We start from the raw sequence: 23,918 nt of genomic DNA on the forward strand, positions 1-23,918 counted from the left end.
ACATTCATCATGGGCGAGACTAGCTAAGCTTGTTTATCTATTTATATCTCTATCTATCTATCTATCTATCTATCTATCTATCTATCTATCTATCCATCAATCTCTGTATCATCTATCTATTTCTATATCATCTATCTATCCATCCATCCATCCATCCATCGATCTATCTCTATATATCATCTATCTATCCATCCATCCATCGATCTATCTCTATATCATCTATTTATCTATCCATCCATCCATCCATCGATCTATCTCTAAATCATCTATCTATCTATATCTATCTCTCTATATCATCTATCTATCTATATCTATCTCTCTATATCATCTATCTATCTATATCTATATATCCATCCATCCATCTCGATATCATCTATCTATCCATCCATCGATCTATCTCTATATCTATCTATCCATCCATCCATCCATCCATCGATCTATCTCTATATCATCTATCTATCTATATCTATCTCTCTATATCATCTATCTATCTATATCTATATATCCATCCATCCATCTCGATATCATCTATCTATCCATCCATCGATCTATCTCTATATCTATCTATCCATCCATCCATCCATCGATCTATCTCTATATCATCTATCTATCTCTATCTATCTATCCATCTCTATCTATCTATCTATCTATCTATCTATCTATCTATCTATCCATCCATCCATCCATCCTTCCATCCAGCTAGCTAGCTATCATCTATCTAATCTAACCATCCATCCATCTATCCCACTCATCTCACCTAATGACTCTGGGTGGTTTACAATAAATATCCATACCCAGGGAGCATATACATATAGTCCTCATTTAGCAACCACAGTTGGGATCAGCAATGTGGTTGTTAAGCAAAGTGGTTGCTAAGTGAAACCTCGATCTGTGCTTATGACCTTAATTCAGCCTTGCTTTGCTTTTCAGACCCGCAAAGGTTGTAAATGCAAGGATTGGTCCTAAAAATATTTTTTTCATCAATGGTCACTGTCCGAGGCACTTGCTAAATGAGAACTACCCGTACAGAATGGGGCTGTGGTGTGTATAGTTTGTAAGCAGAGCATATCTGAATTTTATCTTGGCTGATAGTAGCCCTTCACCCACCACCTCTATTTAACCGACTCAGCTAGGATCCAATACTGAGATTTCCTCTACAGGGCAGGCAGGCGGGCAGGCAGGCAGGCAGCATCTTCTCTGAACATTTTCTTCATTTCCCTGCCACTCACAGTTATTCTCCTCTCCTCAGCTCAGAAGCTGTTAGTGTTGGTAAAAGGGCCTCACAGCACTGGATTTGTGGGATGGCTGTCACGCCTCCCCATCCAGTTCGCTCAGACTAGAAAGTCACAAGAATGGAAACACGTCACCCTGAATTCATCACAGGAGCCTCATCACCTCAGACGTCGCGCTCCCAACGTGCGCCTTGTCCAACAAGCCTCTGCTCTAATGCACACCGACTCCCGTGGGCAGCCTCAGGAGGGTGCAGCGGTGCAGGAGTCTCGCGTACACTTGTAGAAATATTAACCCTTGTGCTTAAGCTCACACAGGCAACACGTTAAGAAAGCAGGAGACATCTGCTGAAGAACCGCTGCATGTGGAAGAAAATGTAATCCCCACTCTATAAATGCTGAGTTTCCCAGAGGCCCTCTAGACAGCCCCCTCCCATATTTTTCATTTATTTACATCCAGCCTTTATTACAGGTAGTCCTCAACTTACGAACCACAATTGAGCCCAAAATGTATGTTGTTAAGGGAGACATTTGTTAAGTGAGCTTTGTCCCGTTTTACAGCCTTTCTTGCCACAGCTGTTAAATGAATCACTGCAGTTGTTAAGCTAGTAACACGGTGGTTAAGTGAGTCTGGCTTCCCCATTGACTTTGCTTGTCAAATCGCAAAAGGGGATCCCACGACACTGCAAAGGTCATAAAGCTGAGTTTTGTTTATATGACCATGGGGATGCTGCAACGGTCATAAGTGTGAAAAATGGTCAAAAATAACTTTTTTCAGTGATGTCGTAACTTTGAACTGTCGCTACGTGAAGTGTCGTAAGTCGAGGACTACCTGTGTTTTTGTGAACAATTCAGGTTGGTGAACATATCTAATATTCCTTCCTCCTCCTCATTTTCTCCACAACAACAACCCTGTGAGATGAGTGGGGGTGGGGAGAGAGAGAGAGAGGGAGGGTGGGAGGGAGGGAGGCCTGGCCACCTAGTGGTGGTTCAGTGGTTAGAATGCAGTACTGCAGGCTACTTCTGCTGACTGCCGGCTGCCAGGAGCTCAGCAGTTCAAGTCTCACTGGCTCAAGGTTAACTCAGCCTTCCATCCTTCCAAAGTTGGTAAAATGAGGACCCAGATTGTTGGGGGGGGGCAATATGCTGACTCTGCAAACTGCGTAGAAAGGGCTGTAAAGCACTGTGATGCGGTGTACAATTCTAAGTGCTATTGCTATTGCTATATCACATGTCTGAGGCAAACACAATAAAATTTGGCGCTCTGCCCTGCCCCTGTCATGGTGCCGAGGCAGGGGAATGAGAGATACTTTCGCAGTACTTAATGAGCTCCCCAGCCTGACTGAGGTGGGAAACCAGGGATTTAAACTTCCTGACATCTCAGGCTGGGAGAGCAGCTCTGAAAAAGAGCCAAGGGCCTGAGGACTGTGAGCTGCCTGTTGAGATGATTAAATCAACGCTTGGGAGGAAATGGGTCAAGAGCTCTCTCCAAATCTGACCCACCCACCCACCCATCCTTTCCCCTTCTATTCCCATGGCATGGCGAGAATCTTCATTAAGTCAAATGGAAGCTTGGGAGTTCACTACTCCGATGACAGCTTGTAAAGGGAGAGTGCACGGAGGTGAGAGCGAGGCTTTAAAGAACATTTGTGCCTGCTGGAGCTAATCTTGGAAGTGCAAATAGGACAAGTTATAGGGGGCTGAGAAAGCAAAAGGGAGCATACATCTGAGGCAGCCACACATGAGCGCAATAAAGAGCGGATGAGCAAATACCAAAGCAGACCTTTCTAGGCAAAGTGCTGTGGTGTGTACCAGAGGCTGTGGTGCAAATAAGTAGATAAGATAAAGGTAAAGTTTCCCCTCGCATATATGTGCTAGTCGTTCCCGACTCTAGGGGGCAGTGCTCATTATCCTCTTCAAAGCCGAAGAGCCAGCACTATCCAAAGACGTCTCCATGGTCATGTGGCCGGCATGACTAAACACCAAAGGCGCCCGGAACGCTGTTACCTTCCCACCAAAGGTGGTCCCTATTTTTCTACTTGCATTTTTTACGTGCTTTCGAACTGCTAGGTTGGCAGAAGCTGCGACAAGTAATGGGAGCTCACCCTGTTACAAGGCACTAGGGATTCGAACTGCTGAACTGCCGATCATTTGATTGTCAAACTCAGTGTCTTAGCCACAGAGCCACCGCATCCCTTTTAAATAAGTAGATAGATGGAGCTATATACTATGTAGATGGAGAGGCATTTTGCTGGGGTTGCTGTCATGGTCAGCTTTTGGCCATGAAGTTTTTTCAGAAGGGAGGTTCATCTGTCCATCTCCTGTAGTTGAGAGGTACGTTAAACTACAGTTGGTTATTGACTTACAATCATTTGTTTAGTGATCATTTAAAGTTATGATGGTGCTGAAAATAGTGACTTATAACTGTTTTTCACACTTACAACTCTTGCAGCATCCCCGTGGTCATGTGATCAAAATCTCTTCCTACTAAAAGAGATCAAACTCTGTTTCCTCACTACCCTAGAAGGCCAAAAGATAATCGCAGTGAAAGAAGGGAGCAGGGGACAGATAAATGCATTTGTGTATTGCTGCAGCCCCCAAAGCTTGCAAATGATACCAACTGTTGTCCTCAAAACCCCAAACTGTTGCCCATCTCGCTACAGAAGACTGCTGCACATTGTGCTTGTGCTTATGAACAGGCAACCTTCATATCATAAATGCCCCTACTTGGAAATATCAGAAAATGTCATAAAATATTGCATTCCTAGTTTGCAAAAACTTATTTGCAAACTCCGAAAGACAAATGAGTACAAAATGAATGGTCAACTATGCCTAATTTCTTCTACCTTCAGCAGAGGAAAAAATGCTATCAGAGGAACTTGATTTGTACTTTGGGCTTCTTAGACCAATTTTATCTGCTTCAGACCTGAGGGGGATCTCTGCAGCAAAGTCAAAAAAGTCAAGATGGTGGCTGTGAGTGCACAATGTCCTACTTTTTGACGTGTTGTATATGCAACTCACATTTAGAAGGGTGGGGATTCCATTGCAAGGTTGGGCTCCTTTTTTAATGTACACAGACATACAAAACCATGTGTGCTAATGCTATTCCCTCCCCAAACTGAACTCTGGGATTAAACCCCAACCGTTTGCACAAAAAATAGCAACTTTACTACAAGTAATTCATGACTGCTCTCAATCGCTTGCCTTGCCTAACCAGCTGCCCTTTCAATATTTTGAACTACTACATTCACAATTCTCATGCTATGAAGAATGAAGATAACTACCGTATAGCTCACACAGCAGGAGAGCACCAGGTTGGGTTGGCTGACCCAATTATAAACCTGAAAAGTCTTTCCAGAACATTGACTTTGCTATAGAGTATGCCTACAACAGTTTATGTCTAGCTAATAAAACAAGATCAAGGAGTATGCAGCCTTACTTTTTAAATCATATAAGATGTGTTGTCTTAATGTAGGTTTGCTATCAATGTTCACTTTAAAAAAAATAACTACTTGACAGGTAAAATACTATATTTTCTCTCCTACTTTCTCAGTTCGATTTTCTTGGGCTGGCAGAAAAGATGCCAATAAATGGGTTTTGGTGAGAAAGAGTTCTCCAGAAAAATCAGCCAATGATCTTGGTTGTATCATTTAGGTTTAAAAACTCACCTGGAAGTCTACCTAAATCCCATCACTAGGAAGCAAAAAATGACTGATGCCAGAGAGATTTAAAGTAAACTATGAACACCTCAGGCTCAACAATGAAGAACCATCATAAATTCATCATTAGTTAGATGGGTAGATATGTCTTGTAAATAGTAACTTTAAGCAAGAAGCATGGTTTGAGGTCACTTACTCTATGAGGAATTTATGAGATCCTATTTAGTGTATGGGACAATAGGATTCAACTAAGAAAGCTCCATTATAGTATATCTGATTGGTGCTTCCTCTACAAAACAACTTGGGTTCCCCTCTTGCAGATCAAAGGATAAGATGTCCTGTTAAATCTACTACTTCTTTTATTTAAGAGTGAGTAGTCTTAGAACTTCTTGAGGTAAACAGGAGTCTTCTGCAACACAGTATTTTTGAAACTCCTCTTCGTTAAAGCACACAAGAGAGAAGGAGAGACCCATTTAAGGTACAGTATGTCACAGAAGTGAATACACCCCAGTGGTGGGTTGCCCGCAGTTTGCACCGGTTCTATAGAACTGGTAGCAAAACCAGCGGGAGGGTCCGTCCACCGACCCCGATGTCATCAAAATGCTTCTGCGCATGCACAGAACCTTCTGTGCTTGCGCAGAAGAGCGAAGCAGCACACGAGTGAAGCAGCGCACGCGCGCACGGCCCCGTTACAAACCGGTAGTAAAGGTAACTAGAACCCACCCCTGGTACACCCCCTAACATTTTGTAAATATTTAAGTATATCTTTTTATATGACAACACTAAAGAAATGACACTTGGCTACAATGTAAAGTAGTGCGTATACAGCTTGTATAACAGTGTGAATGTGCTGTTGCCTCAAAATAACGCAACACACAGTCATTTACGTCTAAACTGCTGGCAACAAAAGTGAGTACATCCCTAAGTGATAATGTCCAAATGGGGCCCAAAGTGTCAATATTTTGTGCGGCCACCATTATTATTATTATTATTATTATTATTATTATTATTATTATTATTATTATTTATTGAATTTGTATACCGCCCTACTCCCGAAGGACTCAGGGCGGTGCACAGCCATGGAATAAAACAAATAAATACAAAATTTAAAATAGATTAAAATGACAATTAAATAATTTGGCTGAACGAATTTAAAACCCCAGCAATTTAAAACCAAATTTAAAATTTCCATTTAAAAAGGGGAAAAGCTTAGGTCAGGCCGGCTTGGTGAAATAGAAAGGTTTTTAGCGCGCGACGGAAGGTACGCAGATCTGGGATCCTCCGTATCTCTGGGGGGAGCTCGTTCCAGATCGTAGGTGCCCCCACAGAGAAGGCTCTCCCCCTGGGGGCCGCCAGTCGACATTGTTTGGCCGACGGCACCCGGAGGAGCCCCTCTCTATGGGAGCGTACTGGTCGGTGGGAGGCTATTGGTGGTAGCAGGCGGTCCCGTAGATAACCAGGTCCTAAGCCATGGAGCGCTCTAAAGGTGATAACCAAAACCTTGAAGCGCACTCGGAAGACCACCGGGAGCCAGTGCAGCTCGCGCAGGAGAGGTGTTACATGGGAGCGCCACGTCGCTCCCATCACCACCCGCGCGGCCGCACTCTGCGCCAGTTGGAGCCTCCGAGTGCACCTCAAGGGGAGCCCCATGTAGAGAGCGTTACAATAGTCCAGACGGGAGGTGACGAGGGCATGAGTGACCGTGCGTAACGAGTCCCGATCCAGAAAGGGACGCAACTGGCGGATCAGGCGAACCTGATGAAAAATCCTCCCGGTCACGGCCGTCACGTGCTCTTCTAAAGACAGCCGTGAATCCAGGAGGACGCCCAAGTTGCGAGCCCTCTCCGTGGGGGCCAATGATTCGCCCCCAATAGTCAGCGATGGCACCAGCTGACTATATCGGGACGTCGGAAACCACAGCCACTCGGTCTTGGATGGGTTGAGCCTGAGCCTGTTCCTCCCCATCCAGATCCGTACGGCCTCCAGGCACCGGGACATCACTTCAAGGGCATCGTTGGGGTGGTCTGGGGTGGAGATGTACAGCTGGGTGTCGTCAGCGTACTGATGGTACTCCACCCCGAAACCACGGATGATCTCACCCAGCGGCTTCACATAAATGTTGAACAAAAGGGGCGAGAGAACCGACCCTTGTGGCACCCCACATATAAGGGGCCTCGGGGTCGACCTCTGCCCCCCCCGTCAACACAGACTGCGACCGGTCGGAGAGAAAGGAGGAGAACCACTGAAATGTAGTGAGTTCCAATAAGCCAGGCAACTCCTAGTGACTTCAGCATCTCTTTATTACATGGTAAAAGCAGTAGTAAAAGGCTAAAACAAGCTTAAGCTAACCAGACACAGACCAAGAATATATACTGTTAAGGCTGCTATTACAGGCTGGCCACAGGGTGGAGTAATTGACCAGCAAAGCTGATTGGGCCTAAAACCCCGGCCAGCTGTAGGTAGAACAAATGACCACCGGGCGGGGCCGTTGCAACCCGGAAGCACAGGCAAGCCGATCCCAAGACACAACACTCCTCCCCTCTAAGTGCGAATTGCCCCGCAAACATAATCTTTAAGGTATGTGGGCAACCGCCGTTCTCGGCACGACCTACGTGGCAAGATGTTTTCTGGGGAGGTGGCCTCCTCCCCAATAGTAGTTGGAAATTTAGCCACTAAAGGTTCCATGATCACATCCACCGGCCCCGTCTCTGGCTGAGATCGACTGGCCTCCAAATTAGCGGGGATTTCCAACCTTGCCGGTTCTTGCTCCAGCCCTAGAGGACTGGGTAGGGCAAGTTCCAGCTGTGGCTTTGGGCGGTGTGGATACTCCAACACTTCAGTCTCCTCCTCTGGAGGGATTACCCTCCGCCTTAACTGATCAATGTGACGTCCCCAGATGGCTCCCCGCTCAGTGGAAACCTCATATGAGGTGGGCCCCTTGACCCGTACCACATAGCCAGGCGACCAAACCGGGCCAACTCCATAGTTCTGAATATAGACTGGGTCCCCGGGGAAGAACCCCCTGGGTACTCCCCTATTCTCCGTATTGGGCTTTAGAATGGGTGCCCTATCAGGATGGAGCCTATCTAATAAGGTAGTAAGCCTTCGCCCCATGAGCAGCTCGGCAGGGCTATAACCTGTCGCTGTACAGGGGGTGGTATGCTGTGCAATTAGAAATTGGGCTAAACGATGTTGTAAATCCCCATCCCCCAATCGCCTGAGCCCCTCCTTGGCCGTACGCACCATACGTTCGGCCTGGCCATTCGTGGCAGGATGGAACGGCGCCGACCGTATGTGTCGGATACCGTACTTCCAAGTAAACTCTAAGAACTCCCTTGACGTGAAAGCTGTACCATTGTCTGACACAAGCGTATCAGGCAACCCAAAAGTGGCAAACAGCTTTCTCAAAGCTCTAACTGTAACGGCTGTAGACGTGGTGGACACGGGGACAACTTCTAACCATTTTGAGTGGGAATCCACCACTATCAAAAACATTTGTCCCCGTACTGGCCCAGCAAAATCTACATGGAGACGGGACCAAGGTTTCCGGGTGTCCTCCCATGTCTGCCCTGGAGCGCGGGGTGGAACTGGACGTGACTCCTGACAGGGCCCACAACCCTGAACCCACGTCTCAATTTCTTTATCGATCTTGGGCCACCACACATAACTTCGGGCAAGGGCTTTCATTCGCACTACCCCGGGGTGTGCTTCATGTAGCGCTTCCATGACCCGTTTGCGTAGCGGAGGTGGAACCACCACCCTACACCCCCACAACAGACACCCCTTGTACACTGATAACTCCCTTTTCTTCTCAACATATGCCGTAAACTCTGGACCCGGCTTGGCCTCCGGCCACCCCCTCCCCACCCAGTCCAGGACCCGGGAGATGACTCGATCCCTAGATGAGTATTTTGCAATGTCCTTGGCGTGGAGAGGTGCATCTGGAAGGTCCTCCAGGAGCATTATGGCATAAGCCGGGGCGGGGTCAGGCCCACTCTCTGGTAATGGAAGGCGACTCAGCGCATCAGCGTGCCCCATGGCTTTACCCTTCCGATATACCAGAGAGTACTGATACCCAGCCAGAAATATGGACCACCTAAGAACCCGGGGTGAGAGTACCTGTGGCGTCTGGCGATTGGGTGCGAAAAGTCCCAACAACGGCTTATGATCTGTTAAGATGGTGAAGGGCCTGCCGTAAAGGAAATCATGGAACTTTTTTACCCCCTTTACTATCACTAGGCCCTCCTTATCTATTTGGGCATAGTTCCGTTCAGCTGCCGAGAGGGTCTGTGAAAAATATGCTACCGGAACCTCCTTCCCATTCGGCAACACATGACCCAAAACGGCCCCTACCCCATAAGGGGATGCATCACACGCTAAAACCACCGGGAGCGACTCGTCAAAATGGGCCAACACGTTGTTAGAAATCAATAAGTTCTTGGCCGCCCGAAATGCTGCTTCCTGCCGCGGGCCCCAAATCCACTTGGCCTGTTTGTCCAGGAGTCTATGAAGGGGTTCTGCGACCGCCGCCTTGTGAGGTAGAAAGGCATGATAAAAGTTTAAAAGACCGAGGAATGCTTGCAATTCTGCCTTACTCGTGGGGGCAGGTGCGTCGCAGATTGCCCGTACCTTCTCCGGTGCTGGGTGGATACCATTGGCGTCAACCGTAAACCCCAGAAAGTCCACTCGCTCCACCCCCAAAAGGCATTTTTCTCGTTTAACTTTCAGTCCTGCCGCCTGAAACCTCTGCAACACAGCTCGTAGTCGGGCGATGAATTCTGACGACGTCGGGGCGGAGATTAACACATCGTCAAAAAAAGGCGTTACTCCCGGCAACCCTTTCAAGAGTGAGTCCATTAAGTTCTGAAAAATCCCGGGTGCGACACTAACCCCAAATTGTAGTCTTTTCACCCTAAAAGCACCCCTATGTGTAACGATCGTCTGTGCGTCGGCCGTCGCCTCATCAACCTGCAGCTGTTGATATGCCTGGGCTAAGTCCAGCTTGCCAAAGACTTTAGCCCCTGCTAACGTGGCCAAGACGTGTTGAATGACTGGAACTGGATAGGCGTGATCGGGCAACGCCTTATTGAGGGTGCATTTATAATCCCCACAGAGGCGGACCGCCCCATCCGGCCTCACTGGGGTCACAATTGGGGTTTCCCAAGACCCGTGAGGAACCGCTTCCAAGACTCCTTGGGCAACCAACCGGTCCAACTCAGCGTCGATCTTAGGCTTCAAAGCAAGGGGGACCCGGCGTGCCTTAAGTTTGATGGGCCTCACAGCCGGGTCCAACTGAAGGGAGATTGGAGGGCCATTATATAAACCCAACGAGCCATCAAATACCGTCGGGAACTCCGCGCAGACCTTTACCAAGTCCGGGTCTGCAGTTCTAATCATGTTCACCCCGGTCACCTCAATACCTAGAGGGCCCATCCAATTCCTGCCTAATAAGCTTGTATATGGCCCTTCAGTTATAAACAATTCGAGGTTTTGTCGGACTCCCTTGAATCCAACCTCGAATGTTCCAACCCCCTTCAACGCTATAGGATTTTTCTGGAAATCATTTAACTTGAATGGGGGGGCTTCAAGTGAGGACAACTTTCCGGGGCAAATACTCCGGAGTGTTTTAGCCGAAATAATGGACACGGGGGATCCCGTGTCCAAGAACATGGGACACGCTATACCCTCAATGTTAACTACTACCCTGATGGAACTCGGGGCTTCTGAGCTAAGGCTGTATACTTGCAAGAGTTCGTACTGAGGCCGGGCCGCGTCCACTTCGACGTTTGCCGTCTGTCTCCGTCGCGGACTCCGGCTCTGCTCTCGACCCCCCTTAGCTCGACATGTGCGGGCGATGTGTCCCAACTTCCCGCATCGCCGACACTTGGCGTCCCGGAACCGGCAAGTCCTCCGTAGATGATCTCCACCGCAGCTGCCACACTGATGTCCCATGGCCTCCGACGCGTTGTTCCGAACCGTTCCTCCGCCGGCCCAAGGGGCACTCCCACGCCTCATCAATCGCACGTCCTCCCTTCCGGAGTCGGAATCCTCTGCGGGGCTCTCCTGATGAAACCCCACCCAACTGGGTGTCGGCGTGGTTCCCCCCTTCCGGGCCTCTGGGGCCGTCTCCTCAGCCGCGATAGCGATGGCCAGGGCATCTTCCATCGTAAGATCTTTTTTTGAACAAAATTTCCTCAACAACTTCTTGTCCGTCTGTCCACATATAAACTGGTTAAATAAAGCCTCATTCAAGTCATTAAATTCACACCAGCGAGCCAATTTGCGCAACTCTGCCAAAAACGTTGTGGCTGGCTCGGCAACCAAACGCTTACGATTAAAAAACTCAACCCGCCGAGACACCAACGTTGGTTTAGGTGCTAAATGGGCCGTAATAACGCCCACCAGGTCAGAGTAGGGGAGCTGATCCACTTTCCTTGGGTGCACAAGGCTAACCGCTAGCCCACACAAGTCATTTCCACAGCAATTCAGAAACCAGTCTCGCCGTGCACCCTCATCGATAATGCCGTAGCACCGGAAAAAGGACTCCAGCCGCGCTTGGCATATTTCCCACGTATCCGGGCGGCGTATGTCAAACTCCAACAATGCCGCCGCACCAGCCAACCCCAACTGGGGGGGCGGGATGGCAAGGGCACCTGCATGCAAGGTGGCAGACGTACCGATGTTACTGGAAGTGCTCGTAGTCTCCCTCGAGGAGCTCATTGCCTTCAGCCTGGAGCAACCGCCGGCTCTGAATTGCTGGATGCGTGGGCTGGTGCAGCGTAATACGGTGCCTCCCACCCCCAACTCTTCCAACCGGTGCAGCATGATACCATGGTCGATGGTATCAAAAGCCGCTGAGAGGTCTAACAGGACCAGGACAGAGGAGCACCCCCTGTCCCGAGCCCTCCAGAGATCATCCACCAACGCGACCAATGCCGTTTCCGTGCTGTACCCAGGCCTGAAGCCCGACTTGAACGGATCTAGATACGTCGTTTCATCCAGGTACTGGGGAAGCTGTCGTGCAACCACACTCTCAACAACCTTCGCCACAAAGCGAAGGTTGGAGACTGGACGATAGTTAGCCAATACTGCCGGGTCCAGGGAAGGCTTCTTGAGGAGAGGTCTCACCGCCGCCTCTTTCAAGGCGGCGGGAAAGACACCCTCACCCAATGAAGCATTTATAATCCCCTGGAGCCAGCCTCGTGTCACCTCCCGGGAAGCCAGCACTAACCAGGACGGGCACGGGTCCAACAAACATGTGGTCGCATTCAGTCTGCCCAGAATCCTGTCCACGTCCTCAGGGGTCACAGGATCAAACTCATCCCAGATAACATTCTCAGGACCTGCCTCCGTCATCCCCGCTGGATCTACCCAGTCGGAGTCCAGATCTTCCCGAATCTGAGTGATTTTGTCATACAGATACTGAACAAAATCCTCGGCTCTTCCCTCCAAGGGGTCCTCCCGCGCTTCCTGGTGGAGCAGGGAGCGGGTCACCCTAAACAGGGCGGCCGGGCGATTATCTGATGACGCAATAAGAGCAGCATAATGAGTACATTTTGCTGCTTTTATCGCCACTAGGTAATTCTTAATATGAGATCTTACCAGTGTCCGGTCAGACTCAGCACGACTGGCCCTCCAACTACTCTCTAGGCGTCTTTTCCGGCGCTTCATCTCCCTTAGCTCCTCAGTGAACCACGGAGCCAGGTGAGATCGGCACCGGGTCAGAGGCCGCAAAGGCACGACTCGATCCAGAGCTCCAGCAGCCGCCCTATCCCAGGCGGCCACTAGGTCTCCAGTCGAGGCGTGAGCCAGAACCTCAGGGATTGGCCCAAGCTCCATCTGGAACCTATCAGGTTCCATCAGGCGCCTGGGGCGGTACCATCTTATCGGTTCCGCCTCCCTGCGGCGGGGTGCAGCGGTTCGAAGGTCAAGGCGAAGGAGAGAGTGATCCGACCATGACAAGGGCTCGATGACTATATCCCCTATCTCAAGATCACTCAGCCACTGTCCAGAGACAAAAACCAGATCCAGCGTGTTTTCCCCCACGTGTGTAGGGCCATTAATTAACTGGGTTAGGTCCATAGCCGTCATGGAAGCCATGAACTCCCGAGCCACCTCAGATGCCTCACCCACGGACGGCAGGTTGAAATCCCCCATGACCATAAGTCTGGGGGTATCAACCGCCACCGCGGCAATGACATTGAGAAGCTCGGGCAGGGCTGCTGCCACGTGGCAGGGAGCCAGGTACGTGATCAGCAGACCCATCTGAACCCCATGACCCCACTTCACGAAGAGAGACTCACAGCCGGCTGTCTGAGGGACAGTGGCCTCCCTCGGCCTAAGGCCTTCTCTAATAACAACCGCTACTCCACCACCCCTCCCCTGTGACCTCGGCTGATGGAACGCGTGGAAGCCTGGTGGGCACATTTCTACCAGAGGGACCCCTCCCTCTGGGCCCAACCAGGTCTCCGTGATACCCGCCAGGTCTGCTCCCCCCTCCTGAACAAGGTCATAAATGAGGGGGGCTTTATTTACTACAGACCTGGCGTTGCACAACATCAGTCGCAGGCCCAGGCCCTGAGGGTCTGTGCAACCTGGAGAACGAGTGGAGCCTTGGGGGCCGGAGCGCGCCACCGCTCGAAGACAGCGGGCACGCGCTCCCTCCACATGATATGGCCCCCTGCTCCCGCCATATCTACCCCTCCCACTCACAGTACCGATGGTGAAAACACAATCTGGACAAGCTCGACCCCCCCATCACCCCCGGATCCCCCACCCCCCCTGCCGCGCGTCATGGCCAGGCCCGACCCTCCCCTTGGTGGGTTATCCCCCAAACCCACTACTCTAGTTCGAATCCTACCCTCCCCCCCCCGGGACCCCTTAAAAATTTATCTAAAAATTTACTCAAAAAACCCCTCAGCCCCCTCTTTGCCACATGCCACCTCTCTGGGTTCCAAAGCCCGTCATTGAGGTAGGCCCTCGATAACGTGGAGGGCCAGGCTTGCGAGAGGGGGGAGTCTCGCAGACCAAGAAGCTGAGACCTTAGATACATCAAAAGCCCTGAGGTAGTAGTGAGGCATGGCCAAGGGCTCCATTATGATAGTCTAAAAATTGTCCAGGGAAGAAAACAAGGCAGGTTGACCATAACAAGAGAGTCTCCACTGTCCTCTCATGGCAGTGGCGGAGTCCAATAGTCCAGCCAGCTCAGGGTAATCCTCCAACCAGCCTCTCACGCTGGTCGGCCAACTGGTCATGGGAAGATGGTGCATCCCATTCGGTGGTGAAACGATGATAAGATACCGGCTCCGTCCAACCTCCTGTAAACTGCCATTTTTCCATACAGCAAGTGTACTAGGTGACAAACAGAGCCAGGTCCCAAAGTCTCCGGGAAACTGTCCACAATGTTCGTACAGGCGGTGTATAGCAGGGTAGTACAGGCAAGCAGGTGGATGGAAAACAGGTGGGAACCGCCTCCCCGAAACAGAAAACCGGCAGGGCAAGCATGTTAGTTAGTTATCGGGCCTAGTAATGGCCCGGTGGGGGAAGGAGGAGGGGGGGGGAGGGCTTGTCCGAGGCGCCGCAGTAACCACTCCGACCACCTCTGAACCCTCCTTAGCCCCCCCAAATCTCCGACCACCCTAACTATTATTTTCCAGCACTGCCTTAACCCTCTTGGGCATAGAGTTCACCAGCGCTTCACACCAGAGGAAACATTAACGGCTATGTGTTGCGTTATTTTGAGGGGACAGCACATTTACACTGTTATACAAGCTGTATACTCACTACTTTGCATTGTAGCCAAGTGTCATTTCTTCAGTGTTGTCACATGAAAAGATATACTTAAATATTTACAAAATATGAAGGGGTGTACTCACTTCTGTGACATACTGTATATTGAACAACTTTTGCCCATTGAGGACTATGCTATCTAGAGCAGGGGTATCAAACTCACGTTGTCACAGTGGCATCACGTGACATATTGTGAGTTTTTTCCCCTTCGCTAAACCAGACGTGGCCAACACATGACGCATCTGGACCGCGGACTGCTAGTTTGATCTAGAAGATGTTCTTTCTTTGGATGAGGCATGGGGTCTGTAAGAAACAATTGCACAATCAAGTTTAATTCAGTTCAGCTGTACTGAATCAAAGTTAGAAGAGAGCAAGTAAAGCCGTTTTGAGGCATTTCATGTCCACACACAGAGTGAGAAAACACTCCGAGAAAAAGGATCGAAATAAATGCAGCTCCGTTGTAGGATAGCGTTAATTACATTAATTAGCACTGATACTGCTTGTTCTGTGAAAGTTAAAGTAATTGTATTACCAAATTCCCAATCTATATTCAACACTTGTTTCGCACACGTTGGTCTCCTATCAGAATATAAAGGAGCCTAAAGTATGTCTGCAAATTATTTCTCCATTCAACACAGATTATTATCTTCAAACATTACATTTCCTTTGTCACTTGCCTTCTTACCAAATTTTCAGGGTCTAATTTACATTCTATTAATTAAAACAAACTTTTAGAGTTGGAAGCTGTGCTCCATCTTTCATTCAATCTCAAACAAGATATAGCTTCATTTTTGTTTTAAACTTTTAAATAAGATCATTATAACTGTTTAAAGAAAAAAAATGAAAAAATGTCTTCAAAAGCCATAGATATTATAAGCTCATTTAAGTGTAGCACTTCTGGTTAAGGTGGAAATTCTATTTTAAAAATATATTAATAAATAGATCAAATAAAATAATCTGTACTACTTGAATTAATTCTCAGATTTAAAGCCCCGCTTGCAGCCAACTCCTTCATCACACTACTTAAAAGCAAATAAAAAAAACTTGAAATTCAACTTATCTGAAGAGCACAAGGTTGGCCAATGCTGAATTATATCTACAGCTACAATCCTATTAATTTTTACATAAGAATAAGTTTCCATTGAAGTAAAACAGTTCTTACTTCTAAGTAAACAGAGTTAGGGATTACTGTCTGAATAATTCTCCAGAGAGATTGTTTCAGTCAAGGACCTCTCACACAACCAATCGCTAATTCTTTCATGTAATTACTTAAATTAACATAAATTTTAATTGCAGACTAGAATTAACCTTTAGGAATGTTTTAGCTTTATTTTAATTACAACACTCACTACACTGGCCATGCAGGTAAATTTATTAGACAATTGTGCAGGAAATTATGGCTGTTGTGGGAATGGTCTATAAAAAGTTTGCTTTGATATACTCTTAATCTTTTTCTTCTACTTTTCCAAACTTCCACATCTATCGGGATAGTTCAACTCCCAGAACAGTCAATCAGAATGATTGTTAGGCATTGTAATCCAAATAATTCCAGGGGCATCTGATAGAGGTAGAGTGTTTATTTAATTTTATATATTTGAAAGAATCAGCATAAATATTATATATTTAATTGCTCGTTTGTTTTTGGGGTTTGTGAGGGCCTAAAGAAGAAAATTCAACGTCCTCAAGTAGATTTAGTGAAAGAGCTAAAGAAGAATGCCAGATCTTAGTTATAATCATTGAGTTTGAGATAAGCTCACTTGAGGTATGTTACCTTGCTGCTGAAGCATTCTTGAACAGATTCCATATCTTAAAATATCCAAGGATCTTGGCCGCGAGCACTGGAAGCAGAGGTGGTATTTAGCCAGTTCGCACCAGTTCAGGTGAACCGGTAGCGGTGATTGCGGGTGGGGCCGCCCAGGCTTCAAGACATGCTATTTAGGCACATTTTTGAGGCTCGGCACATGTACGGACAGAGTGCATGAAGTGAGCATACACACAGGCACGGAGAACCGGTGGTAAAGGTAAGTTAAATCCACCCCTGATTCTGGAAGGGTTAAAAGTTATAGTGCAAGGAATCACACACACTGAGCTTAATTTCAGCCAAGACTTAGAATTAGATATTTTTAATACCCTATTTCAAATTCCAACATGGAACATGTGACAAGAATCGCCCCTAATTAAGTGAGAAAAGTATCTTTTGCTCGTGTCTCTGCAATTTAGAAACACCACGGGAATATCAAAAAGTAGCAGGAAACTTTTCTTTACAGAAAGTTTGAATTAAACTATATTTACTCAAAAAAGCCTAGCAGCATCAAAGATGTATAGATGGTCCTCGCTTAACAACTGTTCGGAGTTACAGCAGGCTCAAAAAAAAAGTTACAGTACTTATGACCGATCCTCAAAGTTATAACTGTTGCACTATCCCCATGGTCATGTGATTTCATTTCGGGCACTTGACAACTGGTTTGCATTTACAGCTGTTGGCAGCATCCTGCATCACGTGATCACATTTTGCGATTATTATTTTTTTCGCCTTTTTTCAGCAAAAAACCTCCATCCATTGGAAAAAACTGGATTGAAATTTATGACCATGCAATTTGCTTAATGATCATGATCACTCGCTTAACAACTATTGTAAAAATAAAATCTGGTCATGTAGTGACTCGACCAGAGGTGGGTTTCACATAATTTTACCACCGGTTTGCCGTGCACCGAAAATGTGAATGCGTGTGTACCAGTGGTGGGTTTCAAATTTTTTTACTACCGGTTCTGTGGGCGTGGCTTGGTGGGTGTGGCATGGCTTGGTGGGCGTGGCTTGGTGGGCGTGGCAGGGGAAGGATGCTGTAAAATCTCCATTCCCTCCCCACTCCAGGGGAAGGTTACGGCAAAATCCCCATTTCTTCCTGATCAGCTGGTCAGAATTTTTACCACCAGTTCTCCGAACTACTCAAAATTTCCGCTACCGGTTCTCCAGAACTGGTCAAAACCTGCTGAATACCACCTCTGGCGTGCACCTTCCACACATGCACCCAGCCTTCCATGCATGCATGTTGCTCATGCATGTGGCTTGCACGCATACACGTGGCTCAGGGATGGGTTCTACTTACCTTTACTACAGGTTTGTAGCAGAGCCGCATACGCACGCACTCTTCTGTGCATGCACAGAAGCGTTTTGATGACGTCGGAGTCGGTTCTATAGAACCTGTACGAACCGGGGGCAACTCACCACTGGCGCGGCTTAGAAAATGTGGCTAAACAGGATAGTATAGCGCCGGGGCATGTGGGTGGGGATGGGTCCACCCCTACCCACAGGTCCCACTACCGGTTCACCTGAACCGGTCCAAACCAGCTGAATACCACCACTGGACTTGACTCACAACCACAACTACTTGCAACTAATATTCTAGCCTCAATTGTAGCTGTAAATTGAGGTCTACCTATATACCATAAGCATTTGGGAGTAGAAGGCTAATCAGGGCGCTCATGTTGCAGAGTGATGGATCAGGGTCAGACCCCAGCCTGCCAGTTTTCTTGCCCTACCAAGCTGACAACATTTGAAAGGGCCCAAAACTCTTTTGAGGTATTGCTTATTATCTACCACAGGTAGTCCGCTACCTGTAATTTCACAATGAAGCTACAATGGCACTTAAAAAATTACTTATGACTGTTTTCACACTTACGACTGTTGGAGCATCCCCATGGTCACATGATCAAAATTCGGAGACTTGGCAACTGACTCCTACTCACGGCGGCTGCAGTGTCCTGGGGTCACGTGATCATCTTTTGCGACCTTCTGTCGAGCCAAGTCAATGGGGAAGCCAGATTCCCTTTAAACCACCATGTTACTAACTTAACATCTGCAGTGATTCACTTAACAACTGTGGCAAGAAAAGTGGTAAAATGGGGAAACACTCACTTAACAACTGTCTCACTTAACAGTGGAAATTTTGGACTCGATTGTGGTCATAAACTGAGGACTACCTGTATCGCTCTTTGGAGGAGATTAAAGTAGCAAAAAAGCACAAGCTGCATTAATTCCTAGACTTTTGCTAATAGGGATTCTTAAATTCAGGGCTAAAAGCTGATCCACAAAGTTTCATTCCAATTAGTTCTAGATCAGTGTTTTTCAACTCGAGAACTTTAAGAGGTATGGGCCTCGACTCACAGACTTCCCCAGCCAGCAGCACCTCTCAGAGTTGCCAAATTTGAAAAACACTGTTCTAGACCTAGAAAATTCCATTGCTTGTCACTGTCACAGACTATCAGCTGCATTTTAATTTCATCTAGTTTATTCAACAGGGCAGGGCTGCTTTGAACATAATGTTAAGTTATACACTGTGGTTTATAATGTTCAATGGCTCAGCTCATGGAACAGGCTAAACTATAACCCACTAACTGTAATGTGTAAATACAACCTCTACACCTCCTTGCTCCAACCAGTATGATATCTTTTTGAGAATCATGAGATTTCTAATCTGACAATGTTTGGATTAAAAAAGAAAAATTCCTACAAGAAAACTATGCCACCTCAAAAAAAAAATCCAAATCGACCACAGTCGGTTAGTGACGAGCTCTGGGGCCGGAGGGGGATTTCGCTGTGGTTGCCGCCATTCCTCTTATTTATTTATTTATTTATTTATTTTATTCAATTTGTATACTGCCCTTCTCCTAGTGGACTCCGGGCGGTGCACAGCCAGAACTAAAACACATACCAATACAAAATTTAAAATTTTTAAAAGAATTACATGACTTTGGCCCAAAATTTAAAACATTCAAACTAAAACCCATTGACAATTTAAAAACTAAAAAAAAAAAAAGGGGGGGGGGGTTCATGCCAGCCCTGCTTGATGGAAAAGAAAAGTTTTTAGGGCACAGCGAAAGGCCCGGAGATTCGATATCCTTCGTATCTCCGGGAGCAAATCGTTCCAGAGGGCAGGAGCTGCCATAGTGAAGGCCCTCCCCCTGGGGGTCGTCAGCCGACATTGCCTGGCTGACGGCACCCTGAGGAGTCCCTCTCTGTGGGAGCATACTGGTCAGTGGGACGCTATCAGCGGCAGAAGGCGGTCCCGCAAATACCCAGGTCCTATGCCATGGAGTACTTTAAAGGTGGTAACCAACACCTTGAAGCGCACCCAGAAGACCACTGGAAGCCAATGCAGCTCACACAGGAGAGGTGTCACATAATGGCTCATAAGCCGATCTATTATTCGGATAAATACTTCGACGAGAACTATGAATACCGGCATGTGATGCTGCCAAGAGAGCTCTCAAAGCAAGTACCAAAAACACATCTAATGACTGAAGAAGAATGGTGAAGGCTTGGTGTTCAACAGAGTCTTGGCTGGGTCCACTATATGATTCATGAACCAGAACCACATATCCTTCTTTTTAGAAGACCACTTCCAAAAGGCCAACAAAAATAACTTCTCTAAATTTCTGAAATTTTATGTACAAATGTATATATGTTGGTAATATTCAGTGAATACTTGAGAAAAATGTACAAATAAGTCATTACCTGTGCATGAGCTGTATTATTCACAGCAACAGAACTCAGTAAAATGCAAAGTTAAGTTGGCTGCTATGATCTTGAACTCTCATTGTTAACAAGTGCCTATTTGCTCTTGTCAATTTTGTTCAATAAAGTTTACAACTTACATGTAAAAAAAAAAAATCCAAATCCATCATATTTCCCCTGTTTAACTTCCCCTCCCCTAATAGTTGAACACCAAATGCACAATATATAAAGTATTACAGTTACAGTTATTAGTTATTAGTTATAGCTATACGTTGTACATTATACAATATACACGTAACTGTATATTAGTCATATTGAAGACTGACCAATCCAGAGCAATACCAATTACAGGTACTCCTCAACTTACAACAGTTTGTTTAGTGACCGTTTGAAGTTACCATGGCACTGAAAAAAGTGATTTACAACCATTTTTCACACTTATTTATTATTTATTTATTATTAAAATTTATATGCCACCCTTCTCCCGGAGGACTCGGGGCGGCTCACAACCATCAAGTAAAGTAAAAACAGTAACAATAACAATAAATAAAGTTAAAAAATACAATTAAAATCCCACAATTAATTAAAAACTCCCAAACAGATCAGACAATTTGTTTAAAAAGCCATGTCTTCAGGTCTTTGCGGAAAGAACGGAGGTCAGGACTTATGACCCTTGCAGCATTCCCATGGTCATGTGATTTACATTCAGATGCCTGACAACTGGTTTATATTTATGACAATTGTCCCAGGGTCATGTGACCATCTTTTGAGACCTTCTGACAAGCAAATTCAATGGGGAAGCCAGATTCACTTAACAACCGTGTTAGTAATTTAACAACTGCAGGGATTCACTTAACAAATGTGGCAAGAAAAATTGTAAAATGGGACACAACTCACTTAACAAATTTCTCACTTAGCACTGGGCTCAATTATGGTCGTAAATTGAGGATTATCTGTACTCTGCCCCCATACCAGATGCACCAGTAGAATGCCCTGAAAACATCCAGCAGAGCTACTAGTTTTGAGCTGCTAATTTGGGAGGAAACCTCTAGATATCAGCAAGGTACAGAAAATAGTAACCATTAGCTGCCATCTAGTGATCAGACAGAAATCTACATCAATTAATGTCAACCCTGTGTGTGGTTGGCTTGTGGGAAGCCTCCCCCTCCCCAGAATAAAAATATTCTACAGGATATTAAAAGAGGCAGGATGGAATATTTCCCCCAAAAGAGAAGAGGGAAAAATCTTAACAAAGGCAGAAAACAGCCCCAGTCTTCCTGCCAGGGGTGAAATGCTCCCGGTTCAGACCAGATTGCCCGATCCAATAGCGATGGTGGCAGGTGATTTGGAGAACCGGTAGCAAAAATCCCTGTGCCCCGCCCCCATGCCCAGCTGAGCCACGCGATCATCAGAGGCTGTTTTTTTTACTTTTAAAACTATTTTTTCTACAACCTCTTCAGCCGAAAAAATGCTTTTAAAAGTAAAAAAAAAAAAACCTCTGATGATCGCGCAGCTCAGCTGGAATCGTCAGAAGCTTCTGAAAGCATTTTTTTCTGCAACCTCTTCGGCCAAAGAGGTTGTAGAAAAAAAAATGCCTTTAAAAGCCTCTGGTGATCCCAGCTGAGTTGCCTGATCGTCAGAGGCTCCTGAAAGCATTTTTTTCTGCAACCTCTTCGGCCGAAGAGGCTGTAGAAAAAATGCTTTTAAAAGTAAAAAAAAAAAAAGTTGGCCACACCCACCCAGTCACATTACCCCCACACACACCAAGCCACGCCCACAGACCGGTAGTAACAAATTTTAGATTTTACCCCTGCTTCCTGCCATAGGAAAACAGCCTCAAGCAGAAGTTTAAAGAGGCTAATCTTTAGGAATTGAAATTTTGTATCCATTTAAAAAGACTGGGCCAATCTGTTGATAAGTAAAGAGATTCCAAATAAGCAACACAATTAGGCAAGGGAAAGCATACAAGATTAGCTCAAACAAAACACCTAGGATTTGCATTTCCTCTCTTGCCTGTAGAGCCAGCCATGACCACTACATGACCTCTACATGATATTACTACAGATAGTAATCTGGCAACAGCCATTAAAATATCAAAGGACACATTCTTACACAGGAACAGGCATCTCAATCACAAAGTCCCAAAGAATGTATAAAAGTAGTGGTGAAATCTGAACAGTTTACTACCGGTTTGCTGGCCGCACATGCGCATTACGCAGCAAACAGGAGCTGCGCGCACACATGTGCAGTCCGCGCCAAAAGGAGGCTTGGAAAGGTAAGTAGAACAGCATGTAGGGGTGATCAGCTGTGGTGCACAATCGTGGGAACCATTTAAAAACTTTTTAAAAGCATTTTTTACTACCGGCTCGGGTGAATAGGTAGTAAAAAAATGCTTTAAAAAAGTTTTTAAAAAAGGCTCCAACGATTGCACGGCACAGCTGTGATCATTGGAGCCTTTTTTTTTTTTACTTTTTTAAAGCATTTTTTTACTACCTATTTGCCTGAGTGGCAGTAAAAAAATGCATTTAAAAGGTTAAAAAAAAAAAGGCTCCGACAATCACAGTTGTGCTGCGCGATCGGCGGAGTCTTTTTTTTTTACTTTTTTAAAGCATTTTTTTTTTTTACTACTGGCTTGGGCAAATAGGTAGTAAAAAATGCTTTAAAAAAGGTTTTAAAAAGGTTCTGATGATCACAGCTGTGCCACGGATGTGCCACGGCACAGCTGTGATCGTCAGAGCCTTTCTTTCTTTTTTAAAGCATTTTTTTACTACCTATTCGCCCAAGCTGGTAGTAAAAAAATGCCTAAAAAGTTTTTTAAAAAGTTCCAACGATCAGCTGAGCAATGCGCGATCGTCGGAACTTTTTTTTTTAATTTTTAAAACATTTTTAACTATCGGTTCCAGAGAACCAGTAGTAAAAAAATGCTAAAAAAGTAAAAAAAAAAAAGTTTCGACGATCGCATTGCTCAGCTGATTGTCGGAACGGGGTTTTTTTACATTTTTACTAATGGTTCGGCAAACCAGTAGCATTTTTTACTATTGGTTCGGGCAAACCGGCCCGAACTGGTAGCATTTCACCCCTGTATAAAAGCCCACCTACTCTGAACCCCATTTTGTCAGCCACCCCAGAAACATTCTGCTGTCACTAGTTTCTGGCTACCAAATAAACAGAGACTTCCTGTCCTGCAGCCTGCCTCCATTTTATTTCCAGCCTCTTTCTCTTGGCTTGGAACCAGACCTGGTTTTTCTTGCAACAGGCTGTATGATCTTCAAAGATATCTCTCCCTCTTCATACGGTGTGTCAAAATATGAAAGCCCTAGTCTTGTCACCTGAGCTTCTAAGAAATACTCTGGCTTGATTTCTTCCACTATAGATTGATTTATTCATTGGACAATCCACGGTATCTGGAGTATCCTTTGCCAGAGGCCATAATTCAAAAACACCTATTTTCTTGCACAAACCTTGTTTCTTCATTGCCCGACTTTCTGAAAATATCACGGCTCAATTACTTAGATCTTTATACCCACAGAAACATCTTTGCACTCTGGTTTTATCTCGGTCCTGCGTAGCTGTTTTTATACGGGCGGTTAGTAGCTTGATTTCTGGGCTGCTTGTAGTTTCATTACGGATTATTGATCCAAACAAATTGAAATTGTCAACTATTTTTATTTCTTCTCTGGCAGGGATGAAATTATTGATGTTACCAGTTAGAAGCTTTGCCTTGGA

The 23,918-nt window shown here is 46.2% G+C and overlaps 1 pseudogene across 1 annotated transcript; it reads left to right on the forward strand.

Annotated features, from left to right (window-relative positions):
- The first annotated feature begins 19,859 nt into the window (after positions 1 to 19,859).
- On the forward strand, positions 19,860 to 20,348 carry LOC117663128 (cyclin-dependent kinases regulatory subunit 2 pseudogene; annotated as a pseudogene). Its single transcript, XR_015731929.1, has one exon. The product of XR_015731929.1 is annotated as a cyclin-dependent kinases regulatory subunit 2 pseudogene (transcript).
- Positions 20,349 to 23,918: the final 3,570 nt, after the last annotated feature.

The sequence above is a fragment of the Pantherophis guttatus genome, chromosome 2 (genome assembly GCF_059756535.1).
Source record: "Pantherophis guttatus breed Tessera chromosome 2, ASM5975653v1, whole genome shotgun sequence".
Lineage (NCBI taxonomy): Eukaryota > Metazoa > Chordata > Lepidosauria > Squamata > Colubridae > Pantherophis > Pantherophis guttatus.